Source organism: Peromyscus maniculatus, chromosome 23 (genome assembly GCF_049852395.1).
Source record: "Peromyscus maniculatus bairdii isolate BWxNUB_F1_BW_parent chromosome 23, HU_Pman_BW_mat_3.1, whole genome shotgun sequence".
In the NCBI taxonomy this organism is placed as follows: domain Eukaryota; kingdom Metazoa; phylum Chordata; class Mammalia; order Rodentia; family Cricetidae; genus Peromyscus; species Peromyscus maniculatus.
The window spans coordinates 59459577-59483530 of NC_134874.1; the positions used below are offsets into that span (position 1 = coordinate 59459577).

The following is a 23954-nucleotide window of genomic DNA, read 5'->3' on the forward strand; positions in this document are numbered from 1 at the left end:
CATTTCAGTACAAATAAAATATCACCATAGCTCATGACGTGGACATAACCGGAAGTAGGTTGTAAAAGAAGAACTTGGCATCTGTGTTCATGTCTGAAATTGTATCATAGATTAAATGTGGTATAAAGAGATTTGCTGGGAGTTAAGATCAAGACTGTGATTTTTTTCCATCCTAGCATCAGACTGCTTAGTTATAAAGTAGGTGTTTTATTAGATCTGTTTTCCATTATATTGTGAATTGACTTAGTAGTCAGGAAGATAACCTCTAGCCTTTGCCTGTCATGACTAGTTGAAACTGGTAACTAAAATCTTTATGAACTCCCTTTTTTCTCATAGTTTCAAGAGACCATAAATTATATATTATCTGTCATGTAAAGGATTAAGTGACCACAGTGAGGTAGACCGTGGCAGGATGTGGTAAAGTGTGCCATCTAGGGGTTGCTCTCTCTCTCTCTCTCTCTCTCTCTCTCTCTCTCTCTCTCTCTCTCTCTCTCCTGAGCTTGAACATGCGCGCGCGCACACACACACACACATGCACACACGCACACACGCACGCATGCACGCACGTGCACATCTAGAAAAGTGACTATGAGATGGGAGAAGGGGACCTAAAGGGAGGGAGGGAGGCAAAGAGGATAATGGTGTATATATGAGATGAACGCAGAAAGTCAATCTGTTTGGGGCAGGAGAGAGGGAAGGTCTATTTGATGGGGTGGAAGGTGCTCCAACCCTGAGTCATGCTCTAACCCTGAAAAGATCTATTTTTAATAAAATATACTTACTTCTGAAGGCTGTAAGAACAAAGAATGGGTTGATGCTCCTAATAGCCTATCTGGTATCTTGCAGAAAGAGACACAAATGCCATATGGGTCAAGTGCATGAGATCACTGTGTACCAACTGAAGACAAATGAGGCCTTTGCTCTAGGCCAGCAAGAGAAGCTGGTCTGCAACCCAAGAAAAATTGAAACACAGTAAGAGTGACTCTTCTAGAGCTGACAAGCACTCTAGAAAAGGTATGGTAACCTAAAAGAGGGGCTCTGAAGGATGAAGAGGAGTTTGTTCATGAGACTGGCCAGTAGAAGCAGGATGTGGTAGTCTTCCTTGCCTGCTTTTATAAATAAAGTTTTATATCAAGGCAGAAATACTGCATGTGGCCACTTTTGCTACAATACCAAAAATGAATGGTCACAAGAGAGGCCGAGGGCTGACGAGGCTGTGATATTTAACTCTTGGTCATTTCCAGACATTTGAGGCTTCTGACTTTGCAGAAGTGTGACTCAGCACTTGTGTCTTTCATAGGGTCCTACTGATATTGAGTGGAAGTTTGCAAGAACAAAGCTCTAGATAGATACTTTGATGAAGGTAGAACTTGCTGCCTCGTTTCAAAATTATCCCAACCCCAAATCATTTCTCTATCTTGGCAACTGATTTAACAACACCTTTGTTGGGATTTTGCCACAGTCCAGCTGCATGACAACACATGCCCAGTTCAGGAACTACTCAAGGGGTCTGGGGTCTTGTGTCTTAAGTCATCAGTGTGCGCTGGTGATTACGTATGTGTAGTGTGGTCAAGCAATCTAGCATGCATGGCGTAGCTCTGTAAGCTCATCTGCACCTTAAAGAACCAGACACAGACCTCACCTCCTCCCAGTCTGTTCTGTTCTCCCCGCCCCCCCACCATTTTTCTTTCTCTCTCCTTCCCCAGGCCTGGTTCTCTTGTTCTCTCCTAACCCTCTTCCTCCTAATAAAGATCTGATACTGATACTGGGGTTTTTTGTGGCCATGACCTTTCCTCACAGTATCCAGCGCTGGTAACCAACACAGATTATCATTATTACAACCTTCAGGATCAACAGTGACCCTGATGGAAGACAGAGGAGGCACAACTTGAGAAGCCTCACAGTAAGACTAAAATAAAATCTGTTTTCCTGGACACAAACTGTTTTCCACCTTTCTCTTCTGCATGACAGTTCTTATCTTAAAAATCATAAACTCACTCAAACATATGCTTTTGTTATTTCTCAGCCATGAGCCACTAAGTCATTTTACATGCTGCATGTTTACCAAACCACGAGGGCAGGTGAATGATAAGGGTGCAGTCCCGCTGATGCAAGCTCCTTGTCCATGCTGAGTCACAGGAAGGCCAAGCTGATAACCTGATACAAAATCAACATTATTATGTACAGCTTCCTCACTGGGATAAACAGAGCCAGTTCTAAAGAATAGAAGTCAACTCTAATCTAGTTTTCTGTGGAATTGACTTGACTAGGGTCCCTGTCCCATACAAGCAGCTGTGTGATTTTGAGAAAGAACTATCTGGTTGTCATTTTAATTTTCTCATTTTTGCAATAAAGCAGCGCTATCTGGTGGCCTCCAAGAGCGCCAAATGGGATTTCTGTTAAGGTAAGAGGATGTGAGGCTAGGTCAGTAAGATGAGGCAAGGTGAGACAGAATAAGAACTATGGGATGGTAGGTGTGCAGCTCTGGCCACAAGGTCACCCTCTGTAACTTATGAGCATCCAACTTGTCCTGTGCTGAGCTGGAAGTCTGATATGTGCAGACCCCAATGTTGAGAGGCTCCACAATATCTGTCCCTTTGAGACCCTGCAGACCTTTGAGACACAGCAGACCTACCAAAGCCACATCCCACCAGAAAATGCCAGCCTCCAAATAGAGCCACATGCAACACATCCAATCATGAATGGCATGTGAGGCTTAAGCCCGCCCCTGAAGCATTCCGGCCCAATGAGCATCCGGGCAGAGACTCTAAACCTCCCCTATTCCACCTTGGTCTTCCTGCCTGGGACATTGAGCATGCTCAGACTTGAGGACATTAAGGAACTGCTGAGGAGGTGCTGAGCCGTTGTGGAGGAGGTCTGTGGAGTTCATCTGGTGAGGACAGTCCCAGGTCAGGGTGGCCAGGCTCAGGGTCTCCTCAGAGTCTGGACTTCCTCACAGCCCCGGTACTAGGGAGGCTGAGGTGAAGACGAACCGGCCTTCTTGACAGCAGTCTCTTCTTAGACCAGGTCTAGTGAGGCCATCTTCTCAGCCTGGAGACTCCTCACAGCCCAGTTCTCATGAGGCTGAGATGCCCTCAGTGAAGATCCAGGATGGCAGGATGCAGTTCTGAAAAAAATTGTAGCCTCTCATCCAGATTATTATGGGCTTAACGTTTTCCATATTTCTTTACTTCATCTTAGTTCCTGTGGGATCTGCAATATCCCCTTTCTCATTCCTTATGTGAGTAACTTTAATAATCTCATTTTTCTTTGCTAGTGTGCCTAGAGATTTATCAGTGTTGTATAGATATACATCTTTTTCTTACCTCTTGTCATGTTTATTTTCAATTGATTGAATTTTAAAAATTGACTAGAGGCTTCTTAATCACTTTGTTTTTAGTATTTATATAAAATTTATGTCATAGATTACAAATCTACTTAAGTCACGTGTTAAGTATTTCATGTCTATAATCCAAGCCCTTGGGAATCAGGATTTCATGAGTTTGAGAACAGTGTGGGTTACACACGTAGCTCTCGATACACTGCTACAGAGTGACATCTTATTGTAGAACATACAAACAAATCTGTATGTGTTCACTTTCAGATGAAATCATTTAATGTTTTAGTTTTTTTCTAATCATGGTTTAGCTTATTCCATAAATTTCGTTATATTTTATTTCCACTTCAATTATTTTACTTTCACTATGACTTTCTCTTTAAATTTATTGATTATTTTAAGAATGAAATATTTAATTTTTATTTATTGGGGATTATCAAGATACTATTCTGTTATTAACTAGCCTTTTAATTTCCGTGTAGTCAGATTGCACACATCACTTTATATCAGGTCTTTTATGTATATTTAAACCTGTTTAGTAGCTTGTAACGTGGAGTATGTTGAAAAGTCACTTGTGTGTTCTGGAAATGCTGTCTTAAGCTGTCATTTGAGGAGGTGTTCTGTAAATGTCTGTCAGGTGAAATTGATTGACAACAGTGTTCATTTTCTCCTTTTCCTTAATGACTTTCTCTGCTTTACATTCTTTCTTTTCTCATTTTACAGTAAAAGAACTTAATTTGGTTATAATTTAAATTTTTCTTATTATCAAATCTTATCATGTGGATATATCAGGAGTTAAATGGAATTTTCTATTCCAAATACATCTTGAACCCTTGTTAAATATGAACTTCTGTCCCTATATCAAAATTGCACTGAATTATTCAATTTGTTCATGATTTTTAAAAGTTTAAAACCTCATTCATTTGACAACTTCTTATTGTTTAATTCATATTAACAAATGGTAGAAAGTGAAAGTCAATTTTTTACATATGCATTGTATTTTTTATTGATTCTTTGGGAATTTCATGCTATATACTTAAATCCCACTCCCCTCTCAGACCCTCCATATCTGACCCTACCTCTTGTAGAGTCCTGCCAGAAAGGAAAGCAAAAAAGGAATAAAAATAAGATAAAAATAAATAATAATAATAATAATAATAATAATAATAATAATAAAAGAAAACAGTTAAGCACTTTTCTCCCCCAACCCCCATCTTTCCCACCTCTCCATCATGTCTCCATCACATCTCCATCATCTCTCCATCATCGTAATGGCATTGACAGCTGCTGTGTATCATGCAGGTCTAGTATTGATGGTGTACTGAAGCCAGGGGCCTTGAACCTGACCAACATCCCATTACACAACGAACATTTGCAGGTGAAGCTGTTGGACTTTCCCTCCTTTTGTTCTGTCGACTCCCATCTCCAACTTCAATTGTGGATTTGTCAGTTTCCATCCATTTTCTCATTCAGGTTGGAGGATTCATAGTTAAATAATTTTCAATTGGAGTGTTCTCTCTGCCTGGAAAATTGATCCCTTTTCACCACACACATGTATATTATAATATTTGTGTTATTCAGAATAGATACTTTCCCTAGTAAAACTTACTGTTCAGCAGTTTACTTTGGTAGCAGCATGGGTACTAAGGCATTTTAAAGAATTCTGCCTTTTCCTGCCTCATTACTCTGACACTCTGCCCATACATTTGTTTTCTATTCATCATTGAGTGAAATCCTGTGGGGTTGTTTATCTTCTCTGGTGATTTTTCCCATCTAGAACTTTATATTTAATGCAGTTACATGGTTAGTTTGAGTCTTCTATCTTGTTTTCAGTTCACTGTTTCTGTCCAAAATGTCTTTTGTGTCTGGTTTTGTGTTCAGTTTATCATTCTATTTATCCCCTCACCTAGCTTGTTATTTAGACACCTTTAAAAAAAAATTAATAGCTGCTTTTCAGGCACTGAAGGCCTCAGAGCTACTAAACTCAGAACTCCTTCCTTGCTAAAAATGCCAGAAAGCTACCAGACTTCTGGAGCTCATCCATTGTGTGTTATATTAGCTGAGCCAAATAATAGTTTATATTTTACAGAGTATTTGTGCCAAAATTTCTGTCTTTTGTTATGGTGGAATTCAAGACTTTTGTAAACCTCTCTTAATTACATACACATGATGAATGACAATATGGTGATGGAACACTGTGCCTTTTAGTGACTAAAACAAATGAAATGCTAAGAAACCCCTTATAAAGTTTAAATTTTATGCAGATTTACTTGTATCAACTCTGTACAACTCAGGTGTCTTGCATGATTCAATTATTTTATATTTCCCTGGCTCTATCTTTTTATGGATCTGGGTTCCAGAATCACCTTATAGTCCTTACATTCTGTTTGGTCACAATCCTTTATTCTTACAACTGAGAGCATGACAATGAACTGACCTCATGTACTGCATGGGTGCAAGTCTCTCTGCCTCCCTGGGTCCATAAAATAAATCGAGAAATTAATAAAACAATGATTTGAAAATTGCACATATGTGATTAGACATGTGGGTATGTACACATGAGTGCAGTTCCCACAGAGATGAGAAGAGGCTCCAGATTCCCTGGAACTAGAGATATTGGTGTTTGATTATGAGTCACTGTGATGGGTGATGGGAACTGAACTCAAGTCCTTCAAAAGAGTACAGTGTGCGTTTTTCTGTTAGGCTAACTCTAGTCCTACCATTCAAAAACCTTAAGAGAAGTTTGGAAGATAGTAAAAACGTAGTCATTATGTTTAGTTGTATAAAAATATGTCAGGGACAAGGACAGAATCTCTAGTTAGTGGAAAAATACAGACCCCCGATAAGACAGGGAACTAGATCATCTTACAGTCAGGTTGCCTAGCAACAGGACATTGAGTTAGAGCCCTTGACCCTTTCACCCTGTAAACATCCTCCATGAACCTCCTGTTAGCTTGCACCACCCTGTGCAGATAACAGCTTCTTGCTCTCCCTACCCTGCAGGAACTATATAAACCATCCTGGAGAAAAATCAAGTGGCACCTTGATCAGCATCTTGACTTGGTATATTTCCTTTGTGTCTCCTGTCCCTATCATTCTGTCCTTAGTGTGGTCGAGAAGCTGTTGAAGCCCTGCTGGCTGGGGCAAAAATATATGAGCCCTTGTGCAAATAAGTAATTCTTTTTCTGTTTTGTTACTTCTAAAGTTAATCTTATTATTCTGTACATTTTAATTATATACAATAAGTCATTTGTTTCTGTACACCACCTTGTTTCCCAGTTATACTCCCTCCAACTCTTGGCCAGGGTTCTCTTTCTATGGTATGCAGCAGCAAATGCACAGCCTCATAACTTCAAAATGTTGAAATGATCATGCATGCTCATTCCTAAATGGGACCTGTAGATCAACCACTTCCCCTAGGATAGGAAACATCCTGGAAGTGGGTCCTGAATGTCCTGAATGAGCATGAGGGAACTGCTGTGACATGCTGTCCTTTGGACATAACATAGCCATTTCTCATTCACAAGAGCTGTGATCACCTGCAGCTCCAGGTGACAGTGTTCAGGACTGACTGTGAACACACCTATCTGTCCTGAACCAGACAGCTGGAAGAGGCAGCCTGCTGGTGGAAGACAAAGCCTACTAAGCCTCTGTCTCAGTACAGAAAATAAGAAGGAAGCTAGAAGCTGGCCCTTTGTTTTTTTCTTTTCTTTTCTTTCTTTCTTTCTTTCTTTCTTTCTTTCTTTCTTTCTTTCTTTCTTTCTTTCTTTCTTTCTTTCTTTCTTTCTTTCTTTCTTTCTTCCTTCCTTCCTTCCTTCCTTCCTTCCTTCCTTCCTTCCTTCCTTCCTTCCTTCCTTTCTTTCTTTCTTTCTTTCTTTCTTTCTTCCTTTCTTTCTCTTCCTATCTATCTATCTATCTTTCTTTCCTTCCTTCCTTCCTTTCTTCTCTCTCTCTTTCTTTCTTTCTTTTTTCCTTTTATTTTATTTTACAATAACATTCACTTCTACATATCAGCCATGGATTCCCTTGTTCTCCCCCCTCCTGCCCCCTCCTTTTCCCCCCAGCCCACTCCCCATTCCCACTTCCTCCAGGGCAAAGCCTCCCCTAAGGACTGAGATCGGCCTGGTAGACTCAGTCCAGGCAGGTCCATTCCCCTCCTCCCAGACTGAGCCAAGCATCCCTGCATAAGTCCCAGGTTTCAAACAGCCAACTCATGCAATGAGCACAGGACCCGGTTCCACTGCCTAGATGCCTCCCAAACAGATCAAGCCAATCAACTGTCTCACCTATTTAGAGGGCCTGATCCAGTTGGGGGGCCCTCAGCCTTTGGTTCATAGTTCATGTGTTTCCATTCGTTTGGCTATTTGTCCCTGTGCTTGATCCAACCTTGGTTTCAACAATTCTCGCTCATATAAACCCTCCTCTTTCTCACTAATTAGACTCCCGGAGCTCCACCCAGAGACTAGCCGTGGATCTCTGCATCCAGATCCCTCAGTCCTTGGATGGGGTTTCTGGCGCAACTATTAGGTTGTTTGGCCATCCCATCACCAGAGTAGGTCAGTTCCGGCTGTCTCTCGACCATTGCCAGCAGTCTATTGTGGGGGTATCTTTGTGGATTTCTGTGGTCCTCTCTAGCACTTTGTTTCTTCCTTTTCTCATGTGGTCTTCATTTACCATGGTCTCCTATTCCTTGTTCTCCCTCTCTGTTCTTGATCCAGCTGGGATCTCCTGCTCCCACAGGCTCTTTCCCTCGACTCTTGCCTTTCATTACTCCCACTCATGTCCAGGTTGTTCATGTAGATCGCAGCCATTTCTCCGTCATTGGGCGATCCGTGTGTCTTTCTTGGGGTCCTGTTTTCCAGGTAGCCAACCTGGTGATGTGAGTAGCAGTCCAGTCATCCTTGTTCCACCTCTAGTATCCTCCTATGAGTGAGTACATACCATATTTGTCTTTCTGAGTCTGGGTTACCTTACTCAGGATGATTTTTTCTAGATCCATCCATTTGCCTGCAAACCTCATGATGTCATTGTTTTTCTCTGCAGAGTAGTATTCCATTGTGTATATGTGCCACAATTTATTTATCCATTCTTCAGTTGAAGGGCATCTAGGTTGTTTCCAGGTTTTGGCTATTACAAACACTGCTGATATGAACATAGCTGAGCAAGTGCTCTTGTGGTATGATTGAGCATTTCTTGCGTATATGCCCAAGAGTAGTATAGCTGGATCTCGGGGGAGAATGATTCCCAATTTTCCAAGAAAGCGCCATATTGATTTCCAAAGTGATTGTACAAGCTTGCATTCCCACCAGCAGTGGAGGAGAGTTCCCCTAGTTCCACATCCTCTCCAGCATAAAGTGTCTTCAGTGTTTTTGATCTTAGCCATTCTGACAGGCATAAGGTGGTATCTCAGAGTTGTTTTGATTTGCATTTCCCTGATGATTAGGGATGTTGAGCAATTCCTTAGATGTCTTTCAGCCATTTGAGTTTCCTCTGTTGAGAATTCTCTGTTTAGTTCTATAGCCCATTTCTTAATTGGACTGTTGGTCGTTTTGATGTCTAATTTCTTGAGTTCCTTATATATTCTGGATATCAGTCCTCTGTCAGATGTGGGGTTGGTGAAGACCTTTTCCCATTCTGTAGGCTGTTGCTTTGCCTTGTTGACTGTATCCTTTGCTCTACAAAAGCTTCTCAGTTTCAAGAGGTCCCACTGATTGATTGTTACTCTCAGTGTCTGTGCTACTGGTGTTATATTTAGGAAGTGATCTCCTATGCCAATGCGTTCAAGACTACTTCCTACTTTCTCTTAAGCAGGTTCAGAGTAGCTGGATTTATGTTGAGGTCCTTGATCCACTTGGACTTAAGTTTTGTGCACAGTGACAGATAATGGATCTATTTGCAGCCTTCTACATGCTGATATCCAGTTATACCAGCACCATTTGTTGAAGATGCTTTCTTTTTTCCATTGTATACTTTTGGCTTCTTTGTCAAAAATTATATGTTCATAGGTGTGCGGGTTAATGTCAGGGTCTTCAATTCGATTCCATTGGTCCACTTCTCGGTTTTTATGCCAATACCAAGCTGTTTTTTATTACTGTAGCTCTATAGTAGAGCTTGAAGTCAGGGATCGTGATGCCTCCAGAGGTTGTTTTATTTTACAGGATTCTTTTGGCTATCCTGGGTTTTTTGTTTTTCTGTGCCTTTGAGTTGGTATTCTTCTCCTTCTTCTATCCCTATTATTTGTAGGTTTGGTCTTTTCATGGTGTCCCAAATTTCTTGTACATTTTGGTTCATGACTTTGTTGGCTTTAGTGTTTTCTTTGACTGATGAATCTATTTCTTCTACTGTATCTTCAACGCCAGAGATCCTCTCTTCCATCTCTTGCATTCTGTTGGTTATACTTGCATCTGAATTTCCCGATCATTTACTCAGATTTTCTATTTCCAGCATTCCCTCTGTGTCTTCTTCATTTTTTCTATTTTCCTTTTCAGGTCTTGGACTATTTCCTTCATTTGTTTCATTGCTTTTTCATAATTTTCTTTCAGTACTTTATTATTTTCTTCCAGGATTCATTGTTTTCTTCCTGGACTTTATTGTTTTCTTCTAATTTGTTTGTTCTTTGCTCTAGTTGTTTATAGCGTTCTTCCTATTTTTTTTGTCTTTTCCTCTACACAAGTCTCTACCTTCTTCATGATGTTAATTATAAGGCTGTTTTCTTCTGCTTCTTCGAATTTTTGATGTTCAGGTCTAGATGTTGGAGGCGGGCTAGGTTCTGGTGATGGTGTATTGCTCTTCATTTTGTTGTATGTACTTCTGCCTTGACATCTGCCCATCTCCTGGTTTATTCTTGGTCTTATCAGCGCACTTGTTTCAGACAGAGCTGACAGATTCAGGAAGTCTCTCTCTCTTGTCCAGATGGGAGCACTCTTGTCCAAATGGGAACTCGTGGCAGGATGGAAGCTCTTATCAAACTTGGCCATTTGTAATACTTATCAGTTCCCCTTTCTTTATCTGTCTGCTTCCCAGGGAAGACTGTGATTCCTATTCCCTCAAATTAATGAGTTTATTGAGGTTAATACAGGTGTATAGGTATGGGATTACTTATAGGAATATGAATAACTCTAATGTGTGACATCACAAAGGCTCACATTAGAATGGGGGACTCATGAGGACTAGAACTCTGAATGTGTCTGCATGACTTGTTTGCAGCTGAATGGGACAGAGGGTCTCCTTTCTTCAGGTCTCCTTAGTAATCACTCATTTAACCTTGGAAGTGGAAGGGCCTTAGAATTCCTGTAAGTTTCACCTTTCCCTCCCATGATTTAATTGCTGGATATTATGAACCTCTTATCTCTTTTCATACAACTTTTTAGACTTAAGGGAATAGTCCTGCCCAGGGAAGAGTACACCAGTTGAATACTCAATATCAAGGGGTCATTTCTGAAAATATATATGCTAACTATACAGAATGATTGGTTTACATTTAGGAAATATAACTATATATATACATATATATAGTTATATATATACATATATATATACATTCATACACATATATATGTATAAGCATGTAGCAACAATGAATGAAAATAGAGGTCATTAATTAGAAATGGAGCAAGGAAGAGTATTGGAAGGGTTTGAAGGATGAAAGAGAGGAGAAAGTAATGTAATAATAATCTCAAAAATAATAGAAAACTATTTCATGTCATAAAAAGGAAAACTGTTACACAACACTTTACCCTTTCCTTAAAATGTTAGGTGTTTCTACAAGTTCACATTCTCCCATGGAGCTCTGCAAAGGCACTAATGGCAAACACCTGTCCTGAAGTCCCTGGTGAATCAACCATTTTATGTTTGACCTCTTCTGTCACCACAGCCAAGTGCTCCATCATGCCCAGTGAATTGGCCATAAAGCACTGCTTCTCTCATATATATTTTATCAGGAGAACCCCATCCTTCCTTCATCATCTTCCCTTCTGTGTGAGACCTCTGCTTGTGATAACCAAACATCCCCAATGCTTCCTGTGAGCCAGTCCATCAGGAATAATCTCTCTCAGATGTCATTAGATTACATAGCCTGTATTTCAAGGAGGTGGAAGTAAGTGCATGACCTACTTTCCCACTTCTGTAGCACTCAGATTGATCTCATCTGTTCTCATAGCCTACAATCCCATGAGCCAAGCTTTGGCAGGAGTTTTCATTGATCTTTTGAAAGTATTTTGTAATTCAAGCAGTTGAGAGACAGATTATTCCCTGACTAAGACAGTCTCTTTTTTGTAGGCCATTTTAAGGCTCTCAAATTTCTTCCTTCCTTCCTTCCTTCCTTCCTTCCTTCCTTCCTTCCTTCCTTCCTTCCTTCCTTCCTTCCCTCCCTCCCTCCCTCCCTCCCTCCCTCCCTCCCTCCCTCCCTTCTTTCTTTCTTTCTTTCTTTCTTTCTTCCTTTTTTATTTTACAATACCGTTCACTTCTACATATCAGCCATGGATTCCCTTGTTCTCCCCCCTTCTGCCCCCCTCCTTTTCCCCCCAGCCCACTCCCCATTCCCACCTCCTCCAGGGCAAAGTCCCCTCCACGAGGACTGAGATCGACCTGGTAGACTCAGTCCAGGCAAGTCCATTCCCCTCCTCCCAGACTGAGGCAAGTGTCCCTGCATAAGCCCCAGGTTTCACACAGCCAACTCATGCAATGAGCACAGGACCCGGTCCCACTGCCTAGATGCCTCCCAAACAGATCAAGCCAATCAACTGTGTCGCCTATTCAGAGGGCCTGATCCAGTTGGGGGCCCCTCAGCCTTTGGTTCATAGTTCATGTGTTTCCATTCATTTGGCTATTTGCCCCTGTGCTTGATCCAACCTTGGTTTCAACCATTCTTGCTCATATAAACCCTCCTCTTTCTCACTAATTAGACTCCCGGAGCTCCACCCGGAGCCTAGCCTTATAGAAGGAGTTTGGTAATGTTCCTTCTGTTTCTATTGTGTGAAACAATTTAGAGAATATTGGTATTAACTCTTCTTTGAAGATCTGGTAGAATTCTGTGCTGAAACCATCTGGTCCTGGGCTTTTTTTGGTTGGGAGACTTTTAATGACTGTTTCTATTTCCTTAGGAGTTATTGGAATATTTAAATAGTTTATCTGGTCATGATTTAACTTAGGTATGTGGTATGTATCCAGAAAAATGTCCATTTCTTTTAGGTTTTCCAGTTTTGTGGAGTAGAGGTTTTTGAAATATGACCTGATAATTCTCTGGATTTCCTCAATGTCTGTTGTTATGTCCCTTTTTTTCATTTCTGATTTTGTTGATTTGGATTCTCTCCCTCTGTCTTTCGGTTAGTTTGGATAGGGGCTAGTCTATCTTGTTGATTTTCTCAAAGAACCAACTCTTTGTTTCATTAATTTTTTGTATTGTTCTCTTAGTTTCTATTTTATTGATTTCACCTCTCACTTTGATAATTTCCTGGCGTCTATTCTTCCTGGGAGACTTTGCTTCTTCCTGTTCTAGAGCTTTCAGGTGTGCTGTTAAGTCACTAGTGTGAGATTTCTCCACTTCTTTATGTGGGCATTTACTGCTATGAATTTCCCTCTTACCACTGCTTTCATATTGTCCCATAAGTTTGGGTATGTGGTGTCTTCATTTTCATTGATCTCTAGGAAGTCTTTAATTACTTTCTTTATTTTTTCCTTAACCCATTGGTGATTCAGGTGAGCATTATTCAGTTTCCATGAGATTGTAGGTGTTCTGTAGTTTTTGTTGTTGTTGAAATCTAACTTTAAACCATGGTGGTCTGATAGAACACAGGAGGTTATTCCAATTGTTTTGTATCTGTTGAGATTTGCTTTGTGTCCAAGTATGTGGTCCATTTTAGAGAAATTCCATGTGGTGCTGAGAAGAAGGTATATTCTTTCCTGTTAGGATGGAATGTTCTGTAGATATCTATTAGGTCCATTTAGGTCATGACATCAGTTAAGTCCTTTATTTCTCTGTTAAGTTTCTATTTGGGAGATCTGTCCAGTGGTGAAAGTGGGGTGTTGAGATCTCCCACTATTAATGCATGGGGTTTTATTTGTGGTTTAAACTTTAGTAATGTTTCTTTTACATATGTGGGTACCCTTGTGTTTGGGGCATAAATGTTCAAAATTGAAACTTCATCTTGGTGGATTTTTCCTGTGATGAGTATGTAATGCCCTTCTTGATCTCTTTTGATTGATTTTAATTTGAAGTCTATTTTGCTGGATATCAGGATGGCTACACCTGCTTGTTTTTTAAAACCGTTTGATTGGAAAGTCTTTTTCCAGCCTTTTATTCTTAGGTAGTGTCTGTCTTTGAATTTTATATTTTTTTTATTGTATGCAGCAGAAAGATGGGTCCTGCTTTTGTATCCATTCTGTAAGCCTGTGTCTTTTTATAGGTGAATTAAGTCCATTGATATTAAGGGATATTAATGACCAGTGATTGTTAATTCATGTTATTTTTTGGTGGTAGTGTGTGTGTGTACTTCCCTTCTTTGGGGTTTACTGCTGTGGCTTTATCTATTACCTGTGTTTTCAAGGGTGTATCTGACTTCCTTAGGTTGGGATTTTCCTTCTAGCGCTTTCTGTAGGGCTGGGTTTGTGGATGAGTGTTGTTTAAATCTGGCTTTGTCTTGGAATGTCTTGTTCATTCCGTCTATGATGACTGAAAATTTTGCTGGGTATATTAGTCTGAGCTGACATCCATGGTCTCTTAGTGTCTGCATTACATCTGTTCAGGTCCTTCTGGCTTTCAAAATCTAAATTGAGAAATCGGGAGTTATTCTGATAGGTTTACCTTTATAGGTCACATGGCCTTTTTCCTTTGCTGCTCTTAAAATTCTTTCTTTATTCTGTATGTTTAGTTGTTTAATTTATTATGTGGCGAGGGGACTTTTTGGGGGGTCTAGTCTGTTTGGTGTTCTATAGGCTTCTTGTATCTTCATAGGCATTTCCTTCTTTAAGTTGGGAAAGTTTTCTATGATTTTGTTGAATATATTTTCTGTGCCTTTGAGTTGGTATTCATCTCCTTCTATCCCTATTATTCATAGGTTTGGTCTTTTCATGGTGTCCCAAATTTCTTGGACATTTTTGGGTCATGACTTTGTTGGCTTTAGTGTTTTCTTTGACTGATGAAGCTATTTCTTCTACTGTATCTTCAATGCCAGAGATCCTCTCTACCATCTCTTGCATTCTGTTGGTTATATTTGCATCTGAAGTTCCCAATCGTTTACTCAGATTTTCTATTTCCAGCATTCCCTCTGTTTGTGTCTTCTTCATTTTTTCCATTTCCCTTTTCAGGTCTTGGACTGTTTCCTTTATTTGTTTCATTGCTTTTTCATGATTTTCTTTCAGTACTTTATTGTTTTCTTCCAGGACTTTATTGTTTTCTTCTAATTTGTTTGCCCTTTCCGCTAGTTGTTTATAGCATTCTTCCGATTTTTTTTGTCTTTTCCTCTACATTAGCCTCTACATTCTTCATGATGTTATTCATAAGGCTGTTTTCTTCTGCTTCTTCCAATTTTTGATGTTCAGGTCTAGATGTTGGAGGTGTGCTAGTTTCTGGTGATGCTGTATTGCTCTTCATTTTCTTGTATGTACTCCTGCCTTGACACCTGCCCATCTCCTTGTGGTTCGTTCTTGGTATTATCAGTGCACTTAGTTCAGACAGAGCTGACAGATTCAGGAAGTCTCTTTCTCTTGTCCAGATGGTAGCTCTCTTTTCCAAATGGGAACTCTGGGGCAGGATGGAAGCTCTTATCAAAGTTGGCCATTTGTATTACTTATCAGTTCCCCTTTCTTTATCTGTCTGCTTCCCAGGGAAGACTGTGATTGCTATTCCCTCAAATTAATGAGTTTATTGAGGTTAATACAAGTGTATAGGTATGGAATTACTTATAAGAATATGAATAACTCTAATGTGTGGCATCACAAAGCTCACATTAGAATGGGTGACTCATTAGGACTAGAACTCTGAATGTGGCTGCATGACTTGTTTGCAGGTAAATGGGACAGAGGGCCTCCTTTCTTCAGTTCTCCTTAGTTATCACCCATTTAACCTTGGACATGGAAGGGCCTTGTAATTCCTGTAAGTTTCACCTTTCCCAGCCATGATTTAATTGCTGGATATTATGAACCTCTTCTCTTTTTTCATAGAACTTTCTGAGACTTAATGAAATAGTCCAGAGAAGAGTACACCAGTTGGACACTCAATATCAAAGGGTTATTTCTGAAAACATATATGCTAGCTATACAAAATGATTGGTTTACATTTAGGAAATATAACTATATATATACATATATATAGTTATATATATACATATATATATACATTCATACACATATATATGTATAAGCATGTAGCAACAATGAATGAAAATAGAGGTCATTAATTAGAAATAGAGCAAGGAAGAGTATTGGGAGGGTTTGAAGGATGAAAGAGAGGAGAAAGTAATCTCATAAATAATAGAAAACTATTTCATGTCATAAAAAGGAAACTGTTACACAACAATTTACCCTTTCCTTAAAATGTTAGTTGTTTCTACAAGTTCACATTCTCCCATGGAGCTCTGCAAAGGCACTGACGGCAAACACCAGTCCTGAAGTCCCTGTTGAATCAACCATTTTATGTTTGACCTCTTCTGTAAGCACAGCCCAGTGCTTCCTCATGCCCAGTGAATTGGCCATAAAGCACTGCTTCTCTCATATATATTTTATCAGCAGAACCCCATCCTTCCTTCATCATCTTCCATTTTGTGTGAGACCTCTGCCTGTGATAACCAAGCATCCCCAATGCTTCCTGTGAGCCAGTCCATCAGCAATAATCTCTCCCAGATTTCACTAGATTACATAGCCTACTCTACAGCACTCAGATTGATCTCATCTGTTCTCATAGCCTACAATCCCATGAGCCAAGCTTTGGCAGGAGGTTTCATTGATCTTTTGAAAGTCTTTGGTAATTCAAGCAGTTGAGAGACAGATTACTCCCTGACTAAGACAGTCTCTTTTTTGTAGGCCATTTTAAGGCTCTCAAATGCAAGTTCTAGCATGGATTTTCCTTTTCTCTGTATAAAAGGTTGAACTATGTGACATCTTCTATCACCTTTATTCCAAACAGAGAATTACATCCTAATTGTATACAAATGTACTGAATTTTGACCTAAGAAATTTTAATGAATACAGCAGTTTCATAAATGATCTTGATTTTTTATCTTCCATAAAACTTCTGACTTATGATTAACTCTATTTCCTGGCTTTGTGTACATCTTTCCATTTCCATTTAGAAAACTCTATGGATTTTACCTCTAGACAAAAATTTATTTAGTGAGAAAACATTTTTATGTACTTCATGGCTAATGAAGAACTAATAAACACTGAATATATCAACTCATTGAATTCATTATATCTAAATTACATTTGTCATAAAAAAAACAAACTAAGATGGTGTGTTTGCAAGTTATTAAAGTATCAAGTTTTTAGATGCAGGTTTTTAGCTGGTTTTAAGCACAGTTGCATTTTTTAATATTTTTACAGAAGATTTTTAGTGTCGCAGTGTCAGAGAGCTAAGGAATGTCACATTTCAGCAAGTGCTGGGGAGGATATGGATTACAAAGATATCAGGTGGGAAAATATGGAGAATAAAACCCATAGAGAGTAGTTTTCATTTGTTATAATGTAACTAGCATTTTATAAGGCCCTGTAAAAACTTAGGGAGGCAAAAATGAGTATAATATCCTGGATAAATAAGGGAAGAGCAAGAAGAAGGAGAAATAGAAGAGGAAGAGTAGTAGTAGGAGAAGATGGATAATTGGATGTTAGGATGGATGGAGGTAGATAGATGGATAGATGAATTGAAGGATGGAGATAGCTGATAGAAAGATAGAAAGATAGATAGATAGATAGATAGATAGATAGATAGATAGATAGATAGATAGATAGATGGGTAGATAGATAAATTGATATAAAATAGAGTATATACAGTTTTTCAGGCTATACAGTACAGTGGTTATTGTGTCCACTGAAGGCAGAATGGACTCAGAACGTTTGTTCTTTTTTCCCATATTGGTCAGAGAACTAGTTATGGGTGAGGAACTCTCGATTTTTTCTTGCAGCATCTGAAGCCCTTTGAATCTGGACAATGCTAGGACTTCTGGTCCCTAGAAATAGCCCTCAAATTAAGTTCCGTTCCAATTGTCTCTCAGTGGTCCCACTTTTACTTTAGGCTAATATATGAGGTGAGGTGGGACAAATACTGGTCATCCAGGAAACCCTGGCATTCTAGACCCCCAAGAATCTTTCTAAATGAATGCTCCAGGTTTTGTGTAGAACTCTAGAAAAGGAACAAGGAATCCTGGCTACAGCAGATGATACAGAACAGGCTGAATTCTCGAATGGTGATATGCAGTATTGTAATGGAGAGGCAAGAGTCTCTGGGGCAGGAATATGCAACAGGCTAGATACTTTGAAGATGAAATTTAGACCACTTTTTTTTTCAGAGCTGAGGACCAAGCCCAAGTCCTTGTGCTTGCTAGACAAGCACTCTACCACTGAGCTAAATCCCCATTGCCTGACTTTTAAGGACATACTTTAGAGAAAAGTCAGAGGGAAATAGAGGACTTAAGACTACCAATGTCTGATGCCATCTCAAAGACTTCCCTAGAGTGTGTTGGACTGATTGTGTTTGTCTTTGGGGGATGTTATTTTTATAAAGACAACAGACTTAGTAGGGGGGTTGCTAGCATTGAGCTCACCAGCACAAGGACACCCCACTCAATGATTAGTCTGGAATTCTTTTTTTTTTTTTTTTTTTTTTTGGTTTTTCGAGACAGGGTTTTTCTGTGTAGCTTTGCGCCTTTTCCTGGAACTCAATTGGTAGCCCAGGCTGGCCTTGAACTCACAGAGATCTTCCTGGCTGTGCCTCCCGAGTGCTGGGATTAAAGGTGTACGCCACCACCGCCCGGCATAGTCTGGAATTCTTTAAGGAAGGAGGAGATGCAGCAAGTTGATGAAATGAAATGAGGAAGTGCCTGCGGTTGAGAAGTGAGTATAAGGTGGGTCACTCCAGAATGTTAACCAAGAAAAGTCAGAATAAGAAAATTTAAATATGGGAGGAACTCTGACAATATGTGGGAAAAGTCTGTATTTGTTAATGCTTTGGTGATTGGCATTACACATCATCCTGGGAATTTAAAAACTAATACAATGGGATCCTTCTTTGAGAAATCATTTCCACAATTGCCATAATATTTTATATTAAGTTCATCTCTCTGAAATCTTATAAGAAAAGAGGAACATTATGGACCATGTTTCTGTTAAAAGAAGTAGAAAAGAATTAGTGAAGCAGATTTTGGGTTAATCCGGGCTTCTTGGTAGGAAGGGTTATTCCTATGTTACTTTTCAGACTTGTTTGTTCCTAAAAATATCAGCTGAAGTCAAGATTTGGAGTTTTATCAGACCAATACATCATGCAGTATAACACCATTTGTATTATGCTATGTCCCATCATTGGTTTCTCAGATGAGAGCTTGGATCATGATGAGTAGCACATCCTGGTTTGCATGTACTGAGGATGATAAGTGTAAATGGAATGTATGTGATCCACACAGTTGGTACTCAGGATGTCAACTTATATCTGTACATGAAGTCTGTGACTCTAAGATCTTCAATAAACATTCTTCTGTGTGTCTCTTTTGAGGCCTTGATTGGCTGTAAAACATCGCGTGAAATTGAGGTCTGGGATCAGTGTGCCTCAAGGTTCCCTCTAACTACCAAATATGTTAATGATGTCCATTTGCTTTCATCTGTAAGGGAGCCATCAGCTCAATTGACAATAATTGAGGTGTTTCTGGTTCCCTTTTGTTTAGGGTGTTGGATGAAGAAGAGAATATTCTGCCCACTCATCCTTAAAGTTCAGGGATTCTGAGTTTAATTCTTCCTCAGTAGGCTGCAGGTCTCCACTGATAGCAGTTTATGGTCAGGATGTTTCTTCTCTTTTATTGCCTGGACTCCTTTCACACAGGGCTTGGTCCTTGGCTATTTGATATCAGGGTTTGGCCTAGGAAGAGTTCTCCATTGTGGTTGGAGCAGGTTCCATTTAAATTGTCTCTTCAAACTGTGCTTCCTAGGGTCAACATTAAGTCTGACCACGTATCTCTCATTGGGTTGGCAGGAGCTCCATTGATTTTAGAGTTTGTGGTTGACCTTCATGAAGGTCTATTGTTGGCCTGTAACATTTCCACTTTTGATTTTGCCTGGCTTGTTCTATGAGTTTTGTATGAGCTCCTAATTTTTCCCAGTCAATATTTGCCCCAGACCTGCTTCTTCATTTGGTCCTTGGAGAATGTCCCAGGACATCCTCTCTCCCTGTTTTGGTTCATGCTTTTTGTCAGGGTAAGTGTTAGCACTCTTGCATTCTCCTTTTCTTGCTTTGCTGCCCCCCGCCCCCGGCCTCTTTCATTTGAGGGATTGGTCTGGGCCCATGTCCTTCCTTAGTTTGGCCCAGTCTTCTTCAGGGTCAGAAGTATGCTGAGGCCAAATTCTCATTTGGTGAGGGCCCTGGCTTCAGTCCAGGTAAAGTTGGGGCATGGATACTCTCCTTTTCTTTCTTTGAGCCAGGTCTTTTTCTTCTGAGGGATAGCATAGGACTCATCTCCCTCTTGGTTGGGGCCAGCCTTCTTCAGGGTCAAGGTTAGGCATGGGTGTTCTTTTCTTTTCTTTTTGTTTCATTTTGTTTTGTTACTTTTCCTTCTTCTCCTTTGCCCTTGGCTCTTCCATTTAATGGACTGGTCCAGGGATACCTCTGTTTTTCCTCTGAGCCAGAGCTTATGCACCTTCAGGTTTTGGTGAAGGCCTCTTTTAGGTCAGGTTTGGCCTTTTCATTCCTAGGGTTGGTCCCTGGCCTTTCTGGGTGAGGGAAGCCATTGCTAATGTAGGCATTATTTTTGGTCTTCATCAGGTTCATTCTTAGGCCTTGGAATACTTCTGTCTTGACATCATGGTTTAATGGTTAATCCTGGTCTACTTTCACTTTAGGTGCTTAGCATGGGCCTTTTCAGGGGCCATATTGGCCTGGGGTGTGGCTGTGTCCAGGCAGTTTTTGTGTTAGAGGTAAGCCTGGTTATATTGATATTCTGGAACTGTTGGTACCTGTTTCTCTTCAGGGTTGAAGCAGCGGATACTTTTGAGTGGAGGTTTGACTGAAGCTACTTTGTATTTGTAATTAGCCTTGGATTATGCTCAGCCATTCTGAATAAAAATAACATGTGGATATTGATAGAGGACTGTATTTATTGTGCTTCTCTTACATCTCAAGTATATTCTGAGGAACATTGGCTCTTTCTAAGGGAAATGGACACAGGAACCAACACAAAGCACAGACTCCAGATGAAATAAACTACATATTACACAAAAAGAAAGGGGAAGTGGAAAGAGACAGTGGTGCTTGGGGGAGTCCTTGCTGTTGCATTGGTGAATGTGGCCATGATAAAGAGGCACCATGAGCTCATGTGGAAAATTGTTGCTTCTCAATAAAGATAACAAAATAGAGTCCCAACAAGGTCCCTGCTGCCTTTCCTTCTGTGATCTGCTCCCATGAAGGGATATCACAGGGAGTTAATATAACAACAGAGGCTGGTCCTCCATTGATTTAGAGGTTGCCTTGATAGGCACACGAGGGTTGTACAGATCTTCATGGGGCCTCTTATGCAGTGTGGGCATGGTGTCCTCTCCTGTATGTCATTCATGGCATGCCCTATGAGGGTGTTCCTCCTGTCCTTGCTATGGAAACACTTCTCAAAATGTCATTTGTCTTCTACCTTGAAAATCCCTGGATCAATGAACCATGCCTTCGTGATCTCTTTCAAGTCCACACACTGATGTGAGATCAGGTCTTCCCACAAAGAATGTCTGCACTGTCTTAGTAGAAATTGATTCCTGCTCGTGTTATTATTGTTGTGAATCACAGCCAACTTTAATAGAGTGAGATGCCAACCTGTCAAGGGCAGACATGTAACCATGACAATGATTCCTTGTGTAGTGTCACAGAGGCCAGGCCACACTCTGCTCGGGAAAGCACATAGGTGGTGAAGCTATACAGATGTCTTTGGACTGGTAATTAGGGAAGGTGCACGAAGGCTTCAGTTATCATCATTGCTTAGGGACAATTTCCCATCCAATCATCATTTCCTACTACAGAACTTCATTGCTGAGAAGAGGAAGGTCATTAGGGAAAGGTCAGACTCAGTCTATATGTACACGGTTCAAATATTGGTCTGTCATTTCTGATGCTCAGTTTTTCATCAAGAGTCTCTCATCATGAGCCTTGTATTGTGCCATCTGCAGGACCTGCAGCTTGGGGAACAGAGCTGTTTGAATTTTGCCCTCCAGCCTGTCCCTTCACATCATTAAACACACCTTGAAGTGGGATTGACCAGAAAGCAGAAAGCCATGAGGCTTTCCCTACCTCCTCTCATCATGGTAGTTGATGACTTCTGAGGCTGTCACTCACTGGATAACAGTGTAACAGCAGTTCATCCTGTCCCATTTGGAAAGTGGACTGCTGGGACAGGTGCTGACTCTGCCTCAGCTGTTTTCATCTTTTCTAAGAAACACAAGTGGAGATTTGGAATAGAAAATAATGGACATATCCCATTCTGAGAATACCCCTTCCCAATCTCCCACTGTCCTTTGCCTTCATGCCTCTCTCCTTCCCTGAAAGTTTATCCCTGAAGGCTGGTCTCAGATTTCCAGGAATCCTTCTAACTCAGGGTCCTTTATTGTTGGGTTTCCTTTTTATTATTCTTTTCCATGGGTGCTTTTTTCCTGCCCTAACATGACATTTGAAGGACAATGGGAGGGAGGCATCTTAGGTCTTTGAGGAGTTAGTCAAGGTATCACAGTGTTCCATTCCTCTATCTTATTGTGGATGGAAACCTACACTTAAGAATTGTGGCATGCAAAACGAAAGAAAGCAAAACTGAATTAACATCTTTTTCTACTGGTCCTCAACCAATCAAATCTCAGTTATAAAAGAAAAACTGTGGGGAGATGCTTCCTGTGATTTCTAGATGAAGTGTAAGCATTGTGCTACCCTCAAAGTAAACAGAATTTAGGGAGGGTGGCCTCAGTTAAACCAGCTATCTAATTACAGACCTTGAAATCCTTTTCCTGTCTGCCGCAGCAGAATCTGGAAGAAGAGAAGTTATACAGTTGCCCAGCAGGGATGTCCCTTTGCTGTCTCAGCCTGGATGCCTGGATTCTGGGAACCCACAATTTCCTGTTCTTCACCAAATTCTGGATAGCTAGTAAGCGTAGTTAGATTTACTTGATGGGGGTGATTTCCTATAATCTGAAAGATTGAAGTGGAAGAGGAAGGAGAGACTGAAAACTTATCTGTGCTTGGTGTCAAATGGTATTTGAGGGACTTAACATGTGACATAGATTGTAGATATCCATCTAAGAAAGACGCTGAAACATCGACACATTATTAGTAACATGGTAGACAACATCAGTGCTCTAGAAGCATGCAAGTTCCATGCTCAGAATGAAGCATGATCAAGCATGCCCACCCCACTGTAATAGTGCTACGACCCCATTGTAAAGGATGAAGGAACCATCAGTGTTGTTCCACAATACACACATGCTTGTTTCCATATAACACACACAAATATGTGCCCACATTCATACTTTTAAGAACATGTATGTGTCTACACCTTTGAATGCACAAACAGACAGACACACAGACACACACACAGAATTATACTTTGAAATTCAATTAGATGTACAATAAATTGGCATAACAAGAAATTAAATATAAACAAACAACCTTTGTGGCATTTGTATGCATGTGTATGATATGCATGTTGTATGCAGAACTATGAGTATAGTTATGTGCATATTTTTATAAGTATTTATATGATGTACCTAATATGTACAACCATATCTAACTGCATATACATGTGTATATAAATAAAAAGATAAACTGAAATCCCAACTCCCAGACACCAGCCAATAGGCAGCAGAACTTTCCGAGTGCACGGATTGCTCTGTTGGCTCTTTCCTGCCTCAACCCTGAGTGCCTGTTATGTTTATTAATAGTATCATTCATTTGAAACAAAATTCTGCACAAATTTTTCACAATGCCTTTTAATATTAAAATATTCTCTGACTATCAGAACCACAAGAGAACACTCTAAGGCAGAAAGCCACAAGTTGATCATGAAAAGTACCAGGGAAGGGCCAATGAGATGGCTAGTTGGGTGGAAGGAAAGAGCTGACTCCTCCTAATTTGTTCATTGACCTCCATATGAACAGAATGACAAAATGGCATGGTGTGTATTCTATGTTCATTCTCTCTCTATCGTATATATGTATTTATTTCCTCATCACAAAATAAGTAGATAGATGTTATTATTTTAAATCCCAATCAGAAGATGTCTATATACTTATCATATGATACAATTAATTTTTAAAATAAAGAAAAAAATCTCATGCAGCTCACAACTGTTTGTAACTCCAGGACCAGAAAAGTTGACACGCTCACACAGGCATACATAAAGGCAAAACACCAATGAACATAAAATAGTGAATAAACAAATATTTGTAGGAGCTAGTGGGG

The 23954-nt window shown here is 40.1% G+C and overlaps 1 long non-coding RNA gene across 1 annotated transcript in view; it reads left to right on the forward strand.

The window, feature by feature from the left end:
* The window catches only part of LOC121826290 (uncharacterized), a 100435-nt gene that overhangs the window by 66531 nt on the left and 9950 nt on the right, over nucleotides 1-23954 (forward strand). The window contains exon 3 of the long non-coding RNA XR_013047692.1: nucleotides 22405-22641. This is a non-coding gene — a long non-coding RNA (uncharacterized LOC121826290). The remainder of the gene's footprint in view (nucleotides 1-22404; nucleotides 22642-23954) is intronic.